This window comes from Prorops nasuta, unplaced genomic scaffold (genome assembly GCF_024137725.1).
Source record: "Prorops nasuta isolate Cenicafe-Biocafe unplaced genomic scaffold, Cenicafe_Pnas_1.2 PNAS00063, whole genome shotgun sequence".
Classification (NCBI taxonomy): domain Eukaryota; kingdom Metazoa; phylum Arthropoda; class Insecta; order Hymenoptera; family Bethylidae; genus Prorops; species Prorops nasuta.
In genome coordinates, this window is record NW_027116860.1 from 117,021 (window position 1) to 136,224 (window position 19,204).

The 19,204-nt window shown below is 44.5% G+C and overlaps 1 protein-coding gene across 4 annotated transcripts in view; it reads left to right on the forward strand.

The window, feature by feature from the left end:
• LOC136784673 (methyl-CpG-binding domain protein 5/6 homolog sba-like) overlaps positions 1-19,204 on the forward strand; it is a 77,568-nt gene that overhangs the window by 27,528 nt on the left and 30,836 nt on the right. The window lies entirely within an intron of this gene.

Consider the following 19,204-nt stretch of genomic DNA (forward strand, 5'->3'; position numbering starts at 1 on the left):
CTCCATTGTCCCCCCCCCCCCCTATTGACTTTATCGGTAGTATATATAGGTAACGGCACCACATGTGCATACTTCCTCTATACATGTACAAACACTTCTTACACTGTACTATATATATATATATATATATATATATATATATGCAACGCCATGCAAGATCAAATTCTCAACAAGTTCAAATTAGAGCGAGTTACACTATAATCGTTTACCAGTTGTATCATAAGAAGCATAATTATTAGCAATTATATCCTGTCTCTGGTGATTTTAAAGCGGCAGGATATTTGCTTTGCCTCTCTCTCGCTCTTGATTGTTAATCTATACTTACATATATATAGGGAAATACATGCTAAAAATTGAGCTTAATTAGCGAAGAGTATATACGGTTTGATTGATCAGAGCAGAGGCAATTATATAGCAGAGCGGAGGATAAACGTATGGTCGCTGACTCCTGACGGAGGATGTCGAGTTTTTCTGCATTTTTCGCGCACGGAGGTTATTACAGCGGATCGATTCCCCGTGTGTCTTTGCCGATATTCCAAGTCGTTAGTCCGGATCGTTACTGCGAATTTGCGGCGCTCCTGTGCCGAATTGCTGCGTGGAAATAACTTGCAGCAATTAGCTTCGTTGACGATCTTCGATAATAGCTGCGGTTCTCCAACAGAGAGAAGAGCCGTATAATAAATTTGTGTTTCGGTGCGAGGAGATTTAATGCTCTCGCAACGAGGCCGTAATTAGCCGCGATTTATCGTCGTACTATATACCACTGCCTATATTTTGCTGACAAACTATAGGGATATATTCGATCGTTTCTTCTTTTATTTTATCGAATGACGGAGCAGGGCAGACTCAGCTTTTCGCAAATTAATTATGATATCCCCGACCGATCGTCGCGATTCATTTTCTTGTTTTAATAACGGCTGCGGGCTTGCGGCTCGCTGGCTCGATGGTAATTTATGATGGCCGAATTATTCTCCCCGGAAAGACAATAATCTAAGTGGCAATGCGCCGGGCCACCGTTCGTGCTTAACGTCATTAATTAACCGAGCGATTGAGTGGAGATTAATCGTCCGAATTTCAGAGAGAGAGAGAGAGAGAGAGAGAGAGCAGCAAGAGGGTTGTTGCCAATGGAGAGCAAGCTACACTCTTGGCGACTATTATCTTATCATTCTGTGGGATACTCAACCTTCCTGTCTGATGTGATATTTAGAATGCGAGTCAATTAATTTACTGCTGAATAATAATTATGTTCTCTTTTCCTCTTCTCGTTTTTTGCGCGCACACACACATCTACGTACATACGTCTCTCTTAGCCAAAGGAGAATATTTATCGTACATCGAAAATGTCGAGTGCTCGACCCAATATTTCGGTCCATCTATTTAATTACTCCTCTACAAACGAACAATTAAACGAACTTACGATTGCGCTATTGCCAATTACAATTACGCGTTACAGCGTTACAAATTATCCTGAAAATGTAATTGCTTCTATGAATTATTATGCTACGGCAAGCCCAGCGTAGTTAATGTTTATTGTATTTTGCTAATTTCACTTCCACCAGGCGTGTAATGATTATCGTTAATTAGTCTGAATCCGCGTGCAATTATTGCGTCTGTGCGGTATGCTACTTTTTTTATAATGCAATCCCACGATATCATTGCATAAGCAAATTAACGCTCCGTCAATTCATTTAGCCCTTTCAACGATAAATACATACATGTGTACAGTTGCAGGCTTTAAATTGGAAATATTTTTCCATTTTTTTCCCCTCTTGTATATAAAAGTTTCACATTTTTTTCTTCGCATGTCTAATACAAGTTTTTATGATTGTTGCAGGTAAGCAAGGTCGAGTCTTTTGTACGGTGCAATTTCCTTTTACGATTTGGTCCTATCAGCTAAATAGGCACGAGGTTTGAAGGTATTTTAGGCGTAATTTAGCGAGAAAGGCTATAAAAAGCCAAGTAGCGGGATCAGAGAGATTTTATCCAAGGGTCACTCGATTCTGCAAGATATCTGCCCACTTATTTCTTTTCTTCTTCTTGCATGGCTTCTCCGCCGCACCCTTCTTCTTCATCTTCTTCTTCTTCTTCTTCTGGCCTTCTTCACCTTACTCGACTCTTTATTTCACTTAACATTGACTCTTTTCGCCAAGCGTATTGTCCAAGCCCAATTTTTATCCTTCTCTTGTACGAAGACACCTTATAGCTTTGCCTTTATCACAAATCCTTCGCTGTGTTTCATTATCATTTCAGCGGGCGAGCGTAATGCTACTGAAAAGCAATTGTTCCACTTTGCTGGTCTACAAAGCACTTTAATTTTCTTTTATCCGAGATAATTCTGCTCCTGGAACAATTCCCAAATAGAATGCTGCTGTCTGCGAGATGTATCGAATGATATGAAAATTATACTTGCTATTAATTTCATGGTCCTGCATATTTTGATTCGCGAAGCCGTGGCTAAATTAAGTCTGGTCGTTGAAATTATATGATTGTTCCGTCGTTGGGTGGGTGTATATATGGTAGTAGAGGGGGATGCGAGCGTCTATGAGCATTTAACGCTTTATTGCCATTGGAAAATTGAAAATTCCTGGGGAAAATTTAATGTTTCGAAGTAGCATTGACCTGCATGTGCGCAAAGAGCGCAAGTTCATATCCCTCATCAAGGGCTTTACAGGATTCCGCCAGCTGAAATCCCTAATGCCCGTTGCAAATCCAACCAGTTCCGTAGGACGAATATTGGAATCACGGTCTGGTTATTGCGTTGAGATAGAAGCCCTATTCACAATCGTTCTCGATGCATATTAGAACGATTCACAGCACCGGAACTGAATTCAATGTGGCATTAGAGAGACGTTACCACTGGTTACAGAAGCCGAGCCGGTTTGCATTGCTACCAGTGATCCCGTGTCTTAGGGCGTGAGCACGCTTGCTAACATTGTCCCAACCGATATACCTATCCTTCCCCCCCCCCCCCCCCCCACCCCCTCATGCATATAATCTCTTTCTAACACACACACACACACCCACGCCCAAAACAGGCATCCACCACCATTATATACTCCTTAAAACCCGCTACCAAGTTTAACCGAGTTTTCTACATATAAATGATCATTAATTGCAAACGTACTCAACTTTGGCATTATCTGATCGAGTTAATTAGCTGCGTGAAATATTTAATTTGATTTCCACTTGGTTCCGCATCAGGCTATCGGTGATTCTAATCACTTTGTTAATCGAGGTAGTTTACGTGTAAAACATGCGTTTTAACTGACACTGATCGGGACTTGGGCAAACATTAATAGATATTCTGGAATTAATAGACGTTCCGAGTGTCCACCAGTCTGATCACAGTCCTATATATATGTGTGTGTATGTGTGTGTGCATGTATGAGCGATAAAATCTTGGGCCAAGTATTAGCTTTGTGAGAAAAAAAATGAGTCGCGGAGAAGCAAATGTCAAAATGCATCAACTGTATTATCGATCAGTGAGTAATTACGCGTTACTTATATCTATAGGTTATACTTAATAATGGTTCATTGTCCCGAAATCGATGGGATCCGATTGGAATAATTTGTTTATATAGCGCTGTAGTAATTGTGCAATGGGAACTTTTATTTCTTCGTCGCTTCATGCACCGACGCTTCGCGAGATATTCTAGCAGCAAAGTCAACCTCTTTCGCCGTTTTCCTCCTTTTGAACTTCTTCTTCTTCTTCTTCTTCTTCCTCCACTCGCACTTGTTCTCCTTCTTCAAGAATATCAAATTAAAATCAAAGTTTCTACCACCTTTTCATCGCCGGACGTTTTATTGGATTTTAATTGAATCTATCCCGGTTCGCGGTCGCAGACATGATTAAAAGGCACGGTGAAGGAGGATTAATATTAAATGTGTCCATGAGACCGTGATAATTTCGATAAAAGAGTGGATATTCTCGGTGAAATTAATTAGTGCGCCGTTTATTAAAAGGCGGTAGATAATGATACGTAGACATGCTTGCACGTACGTGTGTATACTATAATATTGATTAGCAGCTGAGCAAAGCCGGATATATGCGGAGCGAGCTATGATTTCGTTTAAATCATCCCTCTAGTGCAGCGCGCGCGATCGGGTTTTCCGAGCTGGTTGGCTCGCTCGCCTCCCGACTCCCGTCCCGAGTCCACAGACTCGTGAGTTACGCCAGTTAATTACTATCCGATTGATTTACTCGATCCCTGCCAATCGAACTTCCCCCTCCCCTTCCCCTCGCGTCAATCGCTAATGAGAATTCGGCCGATTTTCCGGCTGTTGCAAAATACAATTCTGTCAATAGCAGGCTGCCACGGCTACACAGCTACCGCCTCGTAATACTCCCACCCCCACCCCCCTTCTTACCCATATAGCTAGACAGCTGACAGACGAAAAGCAATTGGCTTCGGAATACTAACCTGCGATCGCGATATACCTATACCGATTTCAATGCATCTTCCATTCAATGTAAAGCCATTCCGCCTCGTTCCAATCCTTCCTAATAATAATAATCAGATGGCACCTATTTTCTTCTTCTCTTTTCCTTTGTTTATCCCATATAATGGAAATTTCATTGAAATCCGAGGCGCGGAGCAAGAGAGACGGAAAGAGCGGAAGAGGGCAAAGGTTAACAGGACTGCTGAAACAATTTGTGCATGTGCTGGACGATTTGTTATTCTTGGCAGGATCTCCTGTGTTAATTCGCAATTAGCAAGTCCGTATTGCGGATTGCTCAAAACTACCCCCCTCCCCCCTCCTCCTCCTCCGCCCCTGCCACTGCGGCGAAGGGTGTACATGGCTCGCACGAAGGATAGAGCAACACAGCAGTCGAGCGCTATATCCGTGAATCGAACAAAGAAAACATTATCTTCCCTCGCTTTGCCTCCAATCTCACGCGTGTTCCGTTTTCCTTTTCCTTCCTTTTTTCTTTTTAACCGATCGCTGTTTTACTCTCTTCTCTCCTTCCCTCCATATATATATATATATATATGCCTTGCGCACAGCGTACACCTATACGTATATCCATATCCTTTCCTTTTTCGACCGGACTCTCTCGATTGGAATTGCAGTCGATTCTCACGTCAATGTGAAAGAAGCCGAGGATTTCTCGTTTCTTATGAGCATCCATTATTCAGTTTGCCTTGCCCTTGCTGCTCGACTACCCGGACTACCCGCGCGGACGGACGACTATACCTTTGCCGTACCGCCCGTCGTCGTCCAATGTCCAGGGAAGAAAATACTCGACGTCGTTTTCAGAACTCCCCCCCCCCCTCTCTCTCTTGAACTCCTACGCGATTGTTTTGTCAGCTCAAAAGGGGCAGCCTAGCGATTACGCGAAAGTGGCGTCGTTCAATCGACCCCACGTCACTTCTTATTTTGCTTTCTTTTCCACTACTACTATAAACACACATACATACACAAGTGGACACAACGCTCTCTTCCTCGCTCCGTTGGTTACTCGCCTGCGGCCTGCTCTATCCATTCTCACGAAATGCACTTTGAACGAGCAAATATTTTTTGCCACGATCATCAGAAATACTTATTGCCACTGTCGAAATAAGACAGTCGCTATATTTTTATAGGAGAACGATCATAATTTAACGAGATTATTTCTGATGCGAGCTGCATCGGATATATATATATATATATATATGTATATGTATATATAGGAGTGGAGCGATTTGAAAGAGCTGGCAGCCTACAGACAGCTAGCTACTCGGAGCGATCGTGCGTCATTAAATCTTTTTCTCACATTAACGGTAATGGACATCCATTATTCAGTGATTTCTTCCTAGTCTGTAGCGATCTAGACTGGCTCGGTGACAAGGTCCGACTCGCGCGCGCGCGCGCACACACACGGAAAAATGCGAGAATCGGCTTTAAAAGCTCGTACAGCACTTTCGCACAATTACTTCGCCATGCCGGAGATCCGTACGTCAAACCTTTCCTCTCGTTATGAGTAACGAGCATCCATTATTCAGTGCTTCCATCCTTTCTTGCTCGTTTGGCCGCGCGCGCGTGGTCGGTCTTGCCTCGGTGTAGAACATCCGGATGACGAGAGAGCGAACTTCGACAAAAGCAGCTCAAATCTATTTCGAGCCCGTCATCCCTTTACCCCCCCCTCCCCCCTCCCCCTCCCCGCCATTCCGTATCTAACCATTGTACGCGTCTTTGCAAAAAAACTTAACCTCCAGTTCTCTATTTATACGAATGAAATCTCCCTCTCGCGTACCTTTAATTACATCTTTCCGCTGCATTAATTTTCTTTTGATAATATTTTCCGAAAGAACCATATATATATATATATATATATAGTGTATAAAGGGGCCGAAGCTCTAGCAGCAGCTCGAATGATTGGACGAAGGGAACTTTCAGCTCTTTGCTTATTTTCAAATAATGATGTAGCATTAACCTGACAACTGATACACGCGCACACACGTACGCCATTTCTAGAACAAGTTGAAATCCATTATAGCGCGTCTTCATCCACTCTTGCTCTTTTGAAAGTTTTAATGATCGTGTATAGCATTGGCTCGAGCGGCCGAGCAACCACGGTGAGTCGAGCATATTGTCGATGATTCCCTCGGAAGCATCCTCGTAACAACGGAGAAAGGCGAGACGAGGTGAGGCGAGGCTCGTCGAAATGGTTAATTTTACTCGAACCTTTGGACGAATCTTCCACTCTTCTCCAGTTGGGAATATTGCACAATTAGGGTGCGTATACGTGTATACGCGAAATCTATTATTGAGGAAGATTGTCCAACTTGAGATTGGTAGGAGTTTATCGAAGACTCGGCGGCAGTCAAGGGTGCAAACGATTGGCATGAATAAAAGAAAATCGTTTCTCTTTTGGCGAGCTTCGGTGGTTTGCTTCTGTGTGTGTGGTACATGTATATATACATGCTATTGTATGGAATGGCGTGCGCGTAAATGTGTGTTTCGTAGGCCGTGTTAAGTCTGTAAAAACAGAGAGAGAGAGGGGGGGGGGGGGGGGTCCGTTTTGTTCCAGCGTTACTCCAGGCTTTCCTCAGGAGCAATGAATAATAAAAGCAGCGAGCGCGGTGCGGTGCATTACCCGCCGGCACGCTCACGGTTCACCGGCAGCCGATCCGATCGAATCTGCATATTTTGGACGAACTCGCTTTTAATTAAAGTGCACCAAGCCCAGCCATTGTTTCTCTATACTTTCCTCGATCGGTTATTATCCAATCTATTGCCCCGGGCTTCGAGATTTCCAATTTACCTGCTTTCCGGGCTAAAAGCCGCTACGATATTTTACCGGCTTAATAAAAGATAAAGCTATATATATATAGCTACTCTCTGCCATTCGCGGGGTCAATGATGAAGAGAATGGGTATATATAAATATATATATACATATAATAACCATATCACTCTTCTTTAACGACGGCACAATGGAAAAGTAGTTGGCTCGCAGCTTAGAGTGTACCTAAAATTGGGATCATAAACGATGCGTTTGGTTAGTATAATAAAATCTCCCTTATATACCTCTTTCACGGGAGAATCGTTTTACATGTGGTCCGCGCTCGGCACTCGGTACCGCTGGCTGGAAGGATAATAACTTTCAAGTGGTACCTGGCAAATTGCACGGGAGCGGCCGGCAACTGCGGGAAGGTCGATTCCGCTCTCTCGCCGCGCGGCGTGGCGGGCTAACGGCTAAAAAATACCAAGCGAAGGTTAATTGCGAGGTCGCCGAAGGTCACGAGCTCTTTCGTATCGTACGTACATCTTCGACCACCTTTGCTTCATTCGCACTTTCCTCGGCCACCCTATACCCAACTCCTTATATATTCCCTCGATAGTTAACTACTTACGCGCACGCATACCCATATTACCCATTCGCACGCGTGCACTTTATTCGCGCGAAATCTCACCAATCTTTTCTTTCCCAATTTTTTCCCCTTTAATTTAATCGACGGAGAGACGAATGGACGGTGCTTTTACGTGACTTTTGCATTTGCAATAAACTAAAGAATCATAGTTCGATCGAAAGACTCGAGAGGGATATATACGAGCCCCCGGGGATTGGTGTTGGTGAATAAGGTGGGGAGGAGGGTGCGTATCTTAATTATAACAATGCCGCGCGTCCCGTTTGGTCACGCGTGTGGTGAAGCCGATCGACCGGACGCGCGCGCGCGGTCGAGTCGGCCAGACAAGACGACATGATTGGAAACTGCGGTCCGCCATTGTGATCCCATTTACGTGGGTATTAGTCCGGTGTCATCCTGTAGCGCCGCGCGAAATTAATCTCCCACAGAGACAGACCCACCACCACCGTCTCTCCCAACTAACCAAACTTGCATGTGTATGTGTGTGTACGTCCACCACCGATGTTGTTCTCCGATTTTCCTGCAGATACAACCGCATCTCTTTTTCCTCACCTTTTCATCCACGTCACTTTCCTCTAGTTCGTATAAATATATATACAAGAGTTTCACAGCTTACCACCAATTTCAAATCTCGCCATGAATCCTCGGTTGGATTAAATTTGTCCACCGATCCCTTTTCCACCCCCCCCCCCCCCCTTAGAACACAGAGAGAGAGAGAGAGAGAGAGAGAGAAATTGTTTTACTTCCCCCGTCTCTCGACTCCCCTTTGTTTGTCTTCTCTCTGCTCCGCGTCCGTCCATCTCCCTCGCTTCGTACCTCATCGCTGACCCAGCCTTCTCTTTTACGTCCATCGAATTGCCAAAACAGCCCTTTGCATATCTATACACACGCTTCTATCATCACGAGAGGCAAGGTATTTGTTTGAAATTCGCGAAACTCTCGGAAAGAGAAGCAGTGGCCATATTCGCGTTTATACATGCATTAATAGTTATTTTCGAGGAGTATATGTACCGCGAGGGAAGGTATATACGAAGAAACGCGGGAAACGGAAGATTTATTCGAGCTGTCGAGAGTCCACTCTTTTTTCTTCTTATTGCAACTCGTCTGGCGGTAATTGCGCTGTACGCTACTCAATCAGATCTTTCTTGGAAGAGTAGTTCGGTAAAAATTAATAGTCGACTCATTCTGGTAATCTGGACATGCCGTACGGATAATGTTTCTGTCGCTAATATTGGCCCGAGAGAGAGAGAGAGAGAGAGAGAGAGAGAGAGAGTGTATACATATGCCAAGTGAACTAAGAATCTCGTGTAGTTACATGCACGTGTCTTTTACTGGGGGGGACGAGAACGAACGAACGATAAAGAAACCAGCTGCTGGAGACCCGAGAGAGAGAGAGAGAGAGAGAGAGAGAGAGAGAGAGAGAGAGAGAGAGAGAGAGAGAGAGAGAGAGAGAGAGAGAGAGAATCTGCCAACACGAATGTGCCTGTTCACTTTAGCAAAGAGTGACGCGTGCTGATGCGCATCTACCGGCCGGCAGTTTTGCCAAGCGTATTTTCCAATCTGCGACGAGGCACGATCTCAGCACCCTAGCTCGGCTATCGCGACGATCGACTCTGCGCGCTGTGCTCGAATAATCCATCGTTTATTTGCCCATTCGCCACTTAACAGTCCAAATCCCTTCCTACAAATACATCCAAGGCAAATATATAATAAATCAATCGTTATATTAACAGCATAAACCGTTTAACCTCCCGATCCCGGAAACCTCGATGGACGGACATTGTTATACGAATAGCTATATACATATACACCTTGTTATATATAGTATATAGTACTGCTAGAAAATTCGCAACGTTCTTAATCGTCCGGAGAGATTGGTTATCGATTCGATAAGATTGAAATAGTGCTCGCGATGCGAGATAAATTGAATATTTCAAGAGTCATTGCGTTGAATCCTGTTTTAAGCTATCGTATATATGCTACACGTGTTACGTACGCGCGTACATAGTTGAGAAATTGTCTTATCTATGTGTGCACTGGGTAGGAGTACACAAATATAGGGTCCTTTGCGGAGAAATTCAGCTGCTAGGCGGTGGTTCTTCGTTCGGCTGAGCTTTGGAATAATGTATCGACTCTTTATCTATTTATGCGACACGACTGAATGGCAATCTTTGCGTTCCCACAATCCCAAGAGAGGCAAGACAAGTGTCCAATCGATTTTCCTTGTCTGCCCGAAGAGCGAGGGAGCTGCCTCGGCGCTGCGAATCACCTTCGCTCGTCGGGACTCGGGCGAGGAGTCTTATTAGAGGTCACTGCACTGACATACCTGTCGACTAGCTAACGCATCTCTTAAGTCAAGCCTTATACGTTCAGCAGCGAGCAAGCCCCCCTAATAAGATTCCAATAAATTCAACGCCATCGTCTCCTATATATATATATATATAGCACACACCGTCTCTTCCATTTTTCATAAACGTCATTCTCGCGCAGGCATCGCGCCAACTCACTCGCACGATTGACTCGATCTGAAATTATCAAGATCCGTGCGCGCGGTGCAGGGAACCAGGCAGTTTTATCGCTCTCCAAAAGGGATTATTGAAAATGGGTGTGGACGAAGGTACGAAGGAAAATTCACAATGGACGTTGCAAAGCGAGACATATGTATATCGTTGTTGCGGTGTGTCCCCTATATACACATATAGATATATCGTGGTGAGAGCCAGAGCGACACAAGTACAACAACAACATACACGGGGTGGTGGTAGCAGCTCCGGAGGAAGCAGAGGAGAAGAAGAGCTATGGAACGGCGGCAGCGCGCGATCCTCGAATCAAAGGGCGAGCACGTGCGAATTAAAGAGGCGAGTTGAGCGCCACTACGACGGCATTCCAGAGTGCTGCTGGCCCGTTGCATCCACGCCATTGGTCGCTCTCTCGCTCGCTCGGTGTCCGTCCGTGCACGTGCACGTGTAGGTTCGCGAGCATCGGACATTGGATGTACAGTACAGCGAGTAAAGCGTGTTTTCTGTAGCAGACGTCAGGCCCCTCTATACTCCATACACACGCCCGGCCACTAAATAACCAAGCCACTTTTGCCAGCTTCTTCCCACTTGCTCTCCGCGTCCGTATACCTACTACGCGCGTACGTGTAGTGTGCCTTTTCTCTCCTCACCCTTCTGCGCTTCTTGCGCGCCTCTCCAAAGCTACCTCTCGTCCATTTTTACGTTTCAACCTCTCTTTCCCCCTCTTCGTACATCGTTTATACTATATATATATATATATATATATACACTGTTCCTTGTGCCCTCCATATCTCTACCTACCACGTACATCCCTTTACTACCGGCGTACAATAAGCTCCACTCCGGTCGCCCGCCTCTCACCCATATCTCTTTTTACCTATTTATGCGATTCGTCCAACCTCACATTTCCATGCATTTTTTATCTCTCTCTCTCTCTCTCTCTTACCTTTCCGTACTTGTTCCCCGCATAAAGCATATTTCCGTTCCTTTCAACATCTATCCTTCTTCCTAGATTTCCTCCTCGTGTCCTGTCTGACGATGCTCCGTCCTTCTCTCTGCGACCTCGGATCGTTTTTCCGCCAACATTTATTATTCAGGAATTCGATGAGTCACGAGAAACTGCAAATTTATTCGTCGAAGCCGAGGCGATGTTTCCGATTTCTTTATCCGTTCGGTTCGGTATCTGTAACTCTCGATCCTGTCAGAAGTTGGGCATACACACATCCCGTGACGGAGTCACGACTCGCGTGGATCTTGCAGGAACTTGAGGAATTTCGTAATAGGAGGGGGAGAGGGTGGGGGGACCAGTTTCCGGAGTGATACGGCAATATCCGGCCATTAATCTCCCTTCTCGATACTTCCGCAGGATATTATCCGAAACTTTCCTATTGAACTATTACAAAAGTTATTTAATTTGTTATTTTCTGCTGGCGTTAATAAACCTCTAATCTGCTTATTTCGACCAACCGATTCAACGATATATACACGTCTGAGAGATTTATCTTGGCGTAACAGGATCATTAGCAAGTTGGCACCCTGCTAAAGGTACGTACTCCGTATACATATATATATATATATATATATATATAGGAAGGAAGCTAGGCCGTTTATTCTCTCTATATGCTGATATATCGCTAGATTGAATTGAAAACAATGCAAATATATTCCTGCTGCCAAGTTCCTACTCGCGGCAGCAGTTTATATATATATATATATAGCGGAGGAGGAATAGTGGAAAATGAATTTTGCGAGTAGCTGCTTGATTCGCTTGGGTGGGTAACCACCGCGTGCTTCGACGAGGATTGCTCTTTTATTATTTTATTTGATATTTCTTCCTCTTCCTTTCCCTTTCCCTTTCAACTTTTCTTTCACTTTTATTAGCAACGCTCGCTCTTTTTCTCTCGCTCGACTGGTTTTGCACGCTAGCTAATAGACTCTCGATTTCCAAGGGATACCAGTTGGGAAGCAGCAGCATCGAGCAGCAAAACCAGACATCCAGTTTGAACTTGTTTCGTTTCGTTTCGTTAGGAGGATCGCAACAACGAACGACACGTGTTCCCCAAGATCGCTTTACGATAGACGCAATATTATTTATTACGCTATAAGTTTATTGGTAAAGAAACGCGTTGGGTTGCGACGAGATAATCCCTTGAAACTCTTACAAACACACACACGTATTATATGCACATTGGCTGGAAAAATCGTTACATTATGTTCGTGCTTGATTTTTATTTCAGTAAATTTTCCATTGGAAAGGTTTAACGACCGAAAGAAAATAATGTATACACTGTCGGCCTAATGTCGGTCAGAATTGGCTTTGGTCGCTTTGCTGCTGGAAGACGTTGCAGTGGCAATAACAGTGGTTCGCAACGAGAGGATCCTACGAAGCTCCTTTAAATTGGCCAGAATTATTGAATAAGGAGCGAGGTCCTACCGCCTTGCAATTTCTGCATGCTTGTGTGGTGTGATAGTGGTGGTAGGTATACATATATAGGAGAGGAGGATGGCTCGCTCGGATGACGAAAGAGGCGCAAAAGGAGGGCTGCAGGCTTATCGAGTTCTATATCTGCTCTAGTTGTCGTTCGTAGAAGCAACTCTTGCACCGCAGGCAGCCAGCCACAGGCATTGTGGCATTTTTTCACGGCTCGTCGGGCTAGCAAATAACAACGCGAAATAAAGTGGCTGTTTCGAAAACTGTGCGCGCGCGCGCGAACGTCCCCTAGCTCCGCTGTCTCGTAAATCGCGAGTCAAGCATTTCGCATCTTCCGCGAACAAATAAACGTCGAATCGCGATAAAAGGTATGAAAGGCGGCTGTATGCTGTGTGTATCGTGGAGCGTTCTGCGTTCCACATTGCCGTGCAGCCGAGCGTGGCGGATTCGCGCATGTCGTATGTATATGCACGATGCACACTATATATATGTATATATATATGTGCCTTACCACGCGCGTCGTGTTCGCTGCATGCCTCTATTCCACCGCGCATCGACACAGGCTCCGTGTCTCCCCCCAATATATATATATATATATATATATAGTTATACATTTACCACACAAGCATTTTGCGCGCTATATACATGAACAAATATAAATTCAATATATGATTTCTTGCATTTGCTTCAACGCCAGTATACATATATATATATAAGCCTATGCAATAAGAATCGTCGAGAATTTCTCGTCCATTCAATTGCCAAGGTGTAAAAATGATGTTTGAAGGCCGCATTACAATGACTGCGAGGCTCGACCGTCAACATCCCTGATTGAGCCTACAGGAATATTGCTGCTACGCATGTTTCTGTGCGCGGGAAACGTTGGGTTAGTTAGGCTTCTTCGTCGTAAAATCCTCCTCTCTTTTCCTTCATGGCCCTTGTTACTCGCTGTGGTAGGGACCGACTCTCTCTCTCTCTCTCTCTCTCTCTCTCTCTCGGTCGAATCTCTTCTTTTGGCTCCTCGTCCGTTCTTGGTTTTACCTCTCCCCCCCCTCCCTCCCTCTCTTGCAGTCTCTCTCGCTTTATCCCTTGTCCCTTTTCTTCTTTATTGGCCTCCACCTTCCATCCAGCACTCGAACGGGTGCTTCGTCGTGCGTGACTCAAGGTCACCGACTCATGCAGCAGTTACGATTCCTCGGTGCTATAGCTATATGGATACTGTAGCCTCCTTCTCCTCCTCCTCTTATGTACAAATACGTGGTTAGCCCGTACACGCGGCTTTGTGTGAGTGTATGTACTCAGCGTGCGTGTGTGCGTACGTATATATATATATATACGTGTACCCGGTTCTGCCAGTGGGTCGGTCGCCATAAAGTCTGCTGTATAACACCGTGACTATAAACGATGAAGCACGAAGCAGAAGAGAGCGGCCAGGAATTTTCCCGATACTTCATTCTCGCGACTCTTGAATTTCAATATTAATTAAGACTTGCTTTTTTACGCTCGCCTCTGCGCTAATTACTCATCTTTTATAACGAAACCGCGCGCGCGTCCCGCTCTCTAGTCTATATAATAATAAAAATAATGTTTAAGCGGCAATCTCACTCGAGTCAGCTATAACGTATTTTACACGAGGCGTAATTTTATTTATGCGCATTGTGCGATACACGCGAGGTGGCTGCGACGAGCGTATATACACATGTGTATACAGTGGTGGAGAATTTTATTACGCGTTTAATTTTGGTCCTTTTGCGGGGCGAATCTGGCTGACGCGTTAGAACGTATCGGCCGGTGCATGTGCACTCGTTTATCCTAATGGGCGAGTTTTCTCGGTTGATGTTGTTATGATACCGCGTGATTTTGCGCATAATTGCGATGTGCGTGTGTCTGCTTTTACATGAAAAATTCGTGGACAAATTGCGCTCGGCTAGTGGGAGGGTGGTTGCGCGAATTAAGGTTCATAGTGCATGGCGCATTTTATTAGATTCATCACGCCTTCGTAATTCTTTATGGCGCCGCTATATGTGGACTCTCTCTCTCTCTCTCTCTCTCTCTCTCTCTCTCTCTCTCTCTCTCTCTCTCTCTCACTCTCGCTCTCGCTCTCGCTCGCTCGGATGTTACTGTTACTGCCTCTACGCTGTGCCAAATAAATCAGCCGGTTAGGAAAGGTTATGCCCGACGCCACAGTGCAATCTGTGAAGCGCCGCTTAAATGCCATTATAATGGGCTCCCTTGTAAAATACGATCGGACACGGTGACAAGTTCCGTGACGCGGTTGCCCCACAAGACGTTTCGTCCCGATACACCTTGTATCCTGTGCATGGATATGTATATACATACTCCGTCCCTCCCACATTTCCCGATAAACCAAAATTACGCCAATTAATTCTTATCCCCTTTCATGCCGATCTTTAAATAGCTACTTGCTAATTAATTGACCGGATCGTACGTTATTTTTGATCCCGAAACGCTTAGAGAAACGATTTAAAGAGATTACGATCAGTTTCAATATATTTGTATTAATACGTTATTTGCTGTGCGTATATCATCTTGGCAGGTATTACACACACACACACACACACGGAAGACTGTATCGAAATAGGAGAAAAATCTGTTATATATATACTGAGCTGGCCAGCAAGTTGTTGATAGTCGGATTATAGATGCATATCATTCCTGATTATGCTAATAGTTGTAGGTATATGTTACACTTACGTGTATCGCGCTGGTTGGTTATGCTATAACGTCAGATTGCTGGTCATGCTACACATATCTATACTTGCATTATATGCTTACTGTACCTCTGCGTAGTTAAGCCTGATGTATTTACTTGCATCAATCACGCTGATTAATATACTTGTAGCGTTTGTTCTTGCATATATATGCATGCGCATATACGAGGCTGCTTAGAAGAGTTTTCGACTTTTCCACCTTGGAATGAGCACAGGATACACGATTATTGGCCTGTTGATTCCAATTTTAGAATCTTCTTGAAATAAAGCTATCAAGACATTTTTTGCTTTCCTGCTGGAATTACACAGCCTCGCGAACATGCTCTAATGGAAAGATTGGAATTTACGGTGCTGAATAATGAGCTTCGGTCTGCAGCATGAAACATTTAATTTGAGAAAAAAATCTTCACAAAAGAAAACGTTTTACAAGGTTCAGCGAAAAACTTGGTATACATACGTATATATATGTATGTATATATAGCAAACACCGCACTATAATAGCACTGTACGAAAAACAAGAAAGCAAGGTCGTCGAAGCGGCCTTCTCAGTCCCTCTTGCACAGCGTTAAATGCTAATTACTGCCTTTTTCTTAGAACTTGGCTACCGCAAAGTATCGTGCCGTTAAATGTGTTTAGCGACGGTTTCGTGTTTCATCTAAATATACATACTTTTTTCTCTCTCTCTCTCTCTCTCTTTTTTCCCCCTTTTTCTTTCTCATTTTTTCTACCTCTAAAACCCGTCCTCGATGCATTTTTATATTAATAGCGCTTTCCTCCCAAGATTTATTGGATAACCACGATGCTTGATTAATTACAGTGATTTCTTCATTATGCGTATAGCACATTTCCTCGATACCATAAATTAACGTTGTAGTATCGTTCGTACGTTCGTTCGGCGGTTTTATTAATCCGTCACGATGCATATGCTGCGAGGACACGGCTCGAATAGAAGTTATTGAGTGAAGCCGAGCCATCCGCAAGATTTATGCCTCGTAAAACTGGCTTTTCTCCCAGCAACAAAACTCTCCTTTTCTTTTATTTTCGGTCCGGAGTTTCCGGTGGGGCGGATGTTCAGAACTCTGGATGTCAGAACTCTCATGGAGCTCCTTTCTTTGCGTAATTCCATAAATCTTGCGGCTACCGAGCTATTACGCGATCTTGTATAATGGATTAACGGAATTCCCAGTAAAATAGAATCGACTTGTTTTTAGCACGTCCGGGCATAACTCGAATTCTCTTATGCCCCCCTCCGCTATTTTCCCCCACCAATATTTATGCCTCCCACAACTTTTCACCTTGTACCCCTTGCCCCTTATACACCTTACGATTTTACCGATCATTCCGAGATACGTCCCACACGCGCGCTCTCTTCTAATTACCAAACTATATCGTGTTTACGAAACCTTTCAACGCCCACGGTCAAGTTCACACTCGTTCCAGGGACATAGCGCGTTGGCCATGCGTCGTTGGCGCCGCGATATATATTCTCGACCTCTCTATACAGCTCGCGCGTCTATTTTATCTCTCGGTGTACAATTATTGCAAATTACCACGACCTTAGGAAGAGGCTAGTCGATGAGAAGTGTGCGAGAAAAGTGTGCTACTATACACTTTGAGCTGAAATTGAGAGAAGCTTTTAGGTTAAAAGGAAAAAGGGTGGGATTATATAGGTATAGCGCTATACACGTAGACCGCTTGGCAAAGTATGTTGAGGTTAGAAGGGACGATGTTCGAGTTGTTCTTGCGCTACGTTGGCCTGGCTACCTAAAGGTGAAAATGAGAGGAGCAGAACTGAAACAGTTGGCAGAGTTCGTGCCTCGAAGCCACCGAGTGCTCTCCACTGATGCTGCTGACTTACCTACACCCACCAAGCAGCAGCCATAAGCAGCAGCACTCCTAATAAAACGATCCCAATTTAAGCCCAGGCTCTGTACATCGTGATTGCTCCAACTGATAAATTCACACCGTTGCTTCGCTAGGATTTTCCGTGTATCCAAGCCGTTCGTTGCGATACCCCCCCCCCCCCCTCCCCTCCTCCGACGAGGCTATTAAACATTCTTCGTCCCATAAATCAAAGCTTCGATCGTTTCATTTGCCAGTCGTAAAGACGAAACATGAAAATTATTGCCATCGTTTCCTGAAAATGTTGACCGTTGAAAATGCGCAATAAGCCAGAGCGATTCTATAAATGCCACGTAATTCGCCTTGTTGTGGTTAGTGAAAATTCTTGATGACTCGCAAACTTGCAACAGTATTATATACACACGTGCACGTATCTATATATATATATATATATAGGAGGAGAGAATGTTGGTGAGCAATTTGAAGATCGATAACCATATCGGCCTTGGTTATTGCAAGCATCGAGGTGGATACATTTAATGGCAGTCGTTCGCATCAGAGATATCTCATCCACGATTCTCTTTCTTCGAGTTCTGTCGTTGCCAGACTCCTCTGATCTTTCTTCCAATGGCACAACGCGCGTTTTTCCCCCATTCTTCCCTTCGCCTTCCCCATTCTCCGTTCGTATCTCTAATTGCACCCGTTCCGTTCTCGGGACACGCAAAATTCATGTCGTCGACGACCCCCCCCCCCCCCCTCCCCTGTCCCTTTATTCCTCGTAAAGTATTCGCGACGCTGCTGCTGCTTGATGATGATGGTGCAGAACCAACGCGAGACGCCGCGCCGCGAGGAAAAACTTCCCAATAGGTTCGTCACGAAGAAATCGAGAGTCTCGATTACCGGGAACCCTGCGATTCTCTCCTCGCGATCTGCTTTCCTCTTTCGTATAAATTATAGCTATATATTATATATCTATATGTTCTCTCTGGATATACAGGCAGGCAGTCGAGCACACACAAACACGCGTCTCTCGCACTTGTATATACACATGTATACCTACTTGTATAAGTGCGCCTGCGTGTGTATATATATAGACGAGAGTTGCATGAACCTAAACGATCAAGCTTTCAAGGCCTATTTGATCAGAGAGCATACTTCGAGTCTTGCTTATTTAATCGCGTTGCTGGAATCCAAAGCTTCGACACACAGTCCTGTGTTATTTTTAGAAATCTTCATAACTCGAGGAAAATCACCGATGAATATGTTGATCGTCGCTAAATTAAATTGCTCCTTGTGCTATAAGACGATTGATTTACAAATGTTGTACACACATATATATGTAGCAATCACAGCCGATACGTTATTCTCGAATGGAGGAATGTTACACTATCGCATGGATTTTATTTTCGAGAGAAAAGTATTGCGTTTTACAGCGGGCGAAGCAAAGCCGCATATCGAGAATTTATTTCAAGACCTCCTCTCTCTCTCTCTCTCTCTCTCTCTCTACTTTTGAGGCGATGGTAATTTTTGCGCGTCATCGTATTATAGTTTATTAATCGTAAAAGGTTCGCGCTCGTTGAGTCGTTTTCGTGTGGTGCACGGATGAAATAAAAGTTGATGCGCGACGACCGGGACGGGGAATATTGGAAATAACGCAGAGCGGCGCTCGCGCGCGCGCCAATGACAGTTTTTATCGGACGTCTAGTCTTTGGTGGTTCGTTAAAGGATTATTGTCTCCTTCCTTCCTCCCACCTTTTCTTCAGGTTCGCGCGGGAATAAATTAGACGTCCTCCTCGCGAGTGACGGTCAGAGAGAGAGAGAGGAGTCT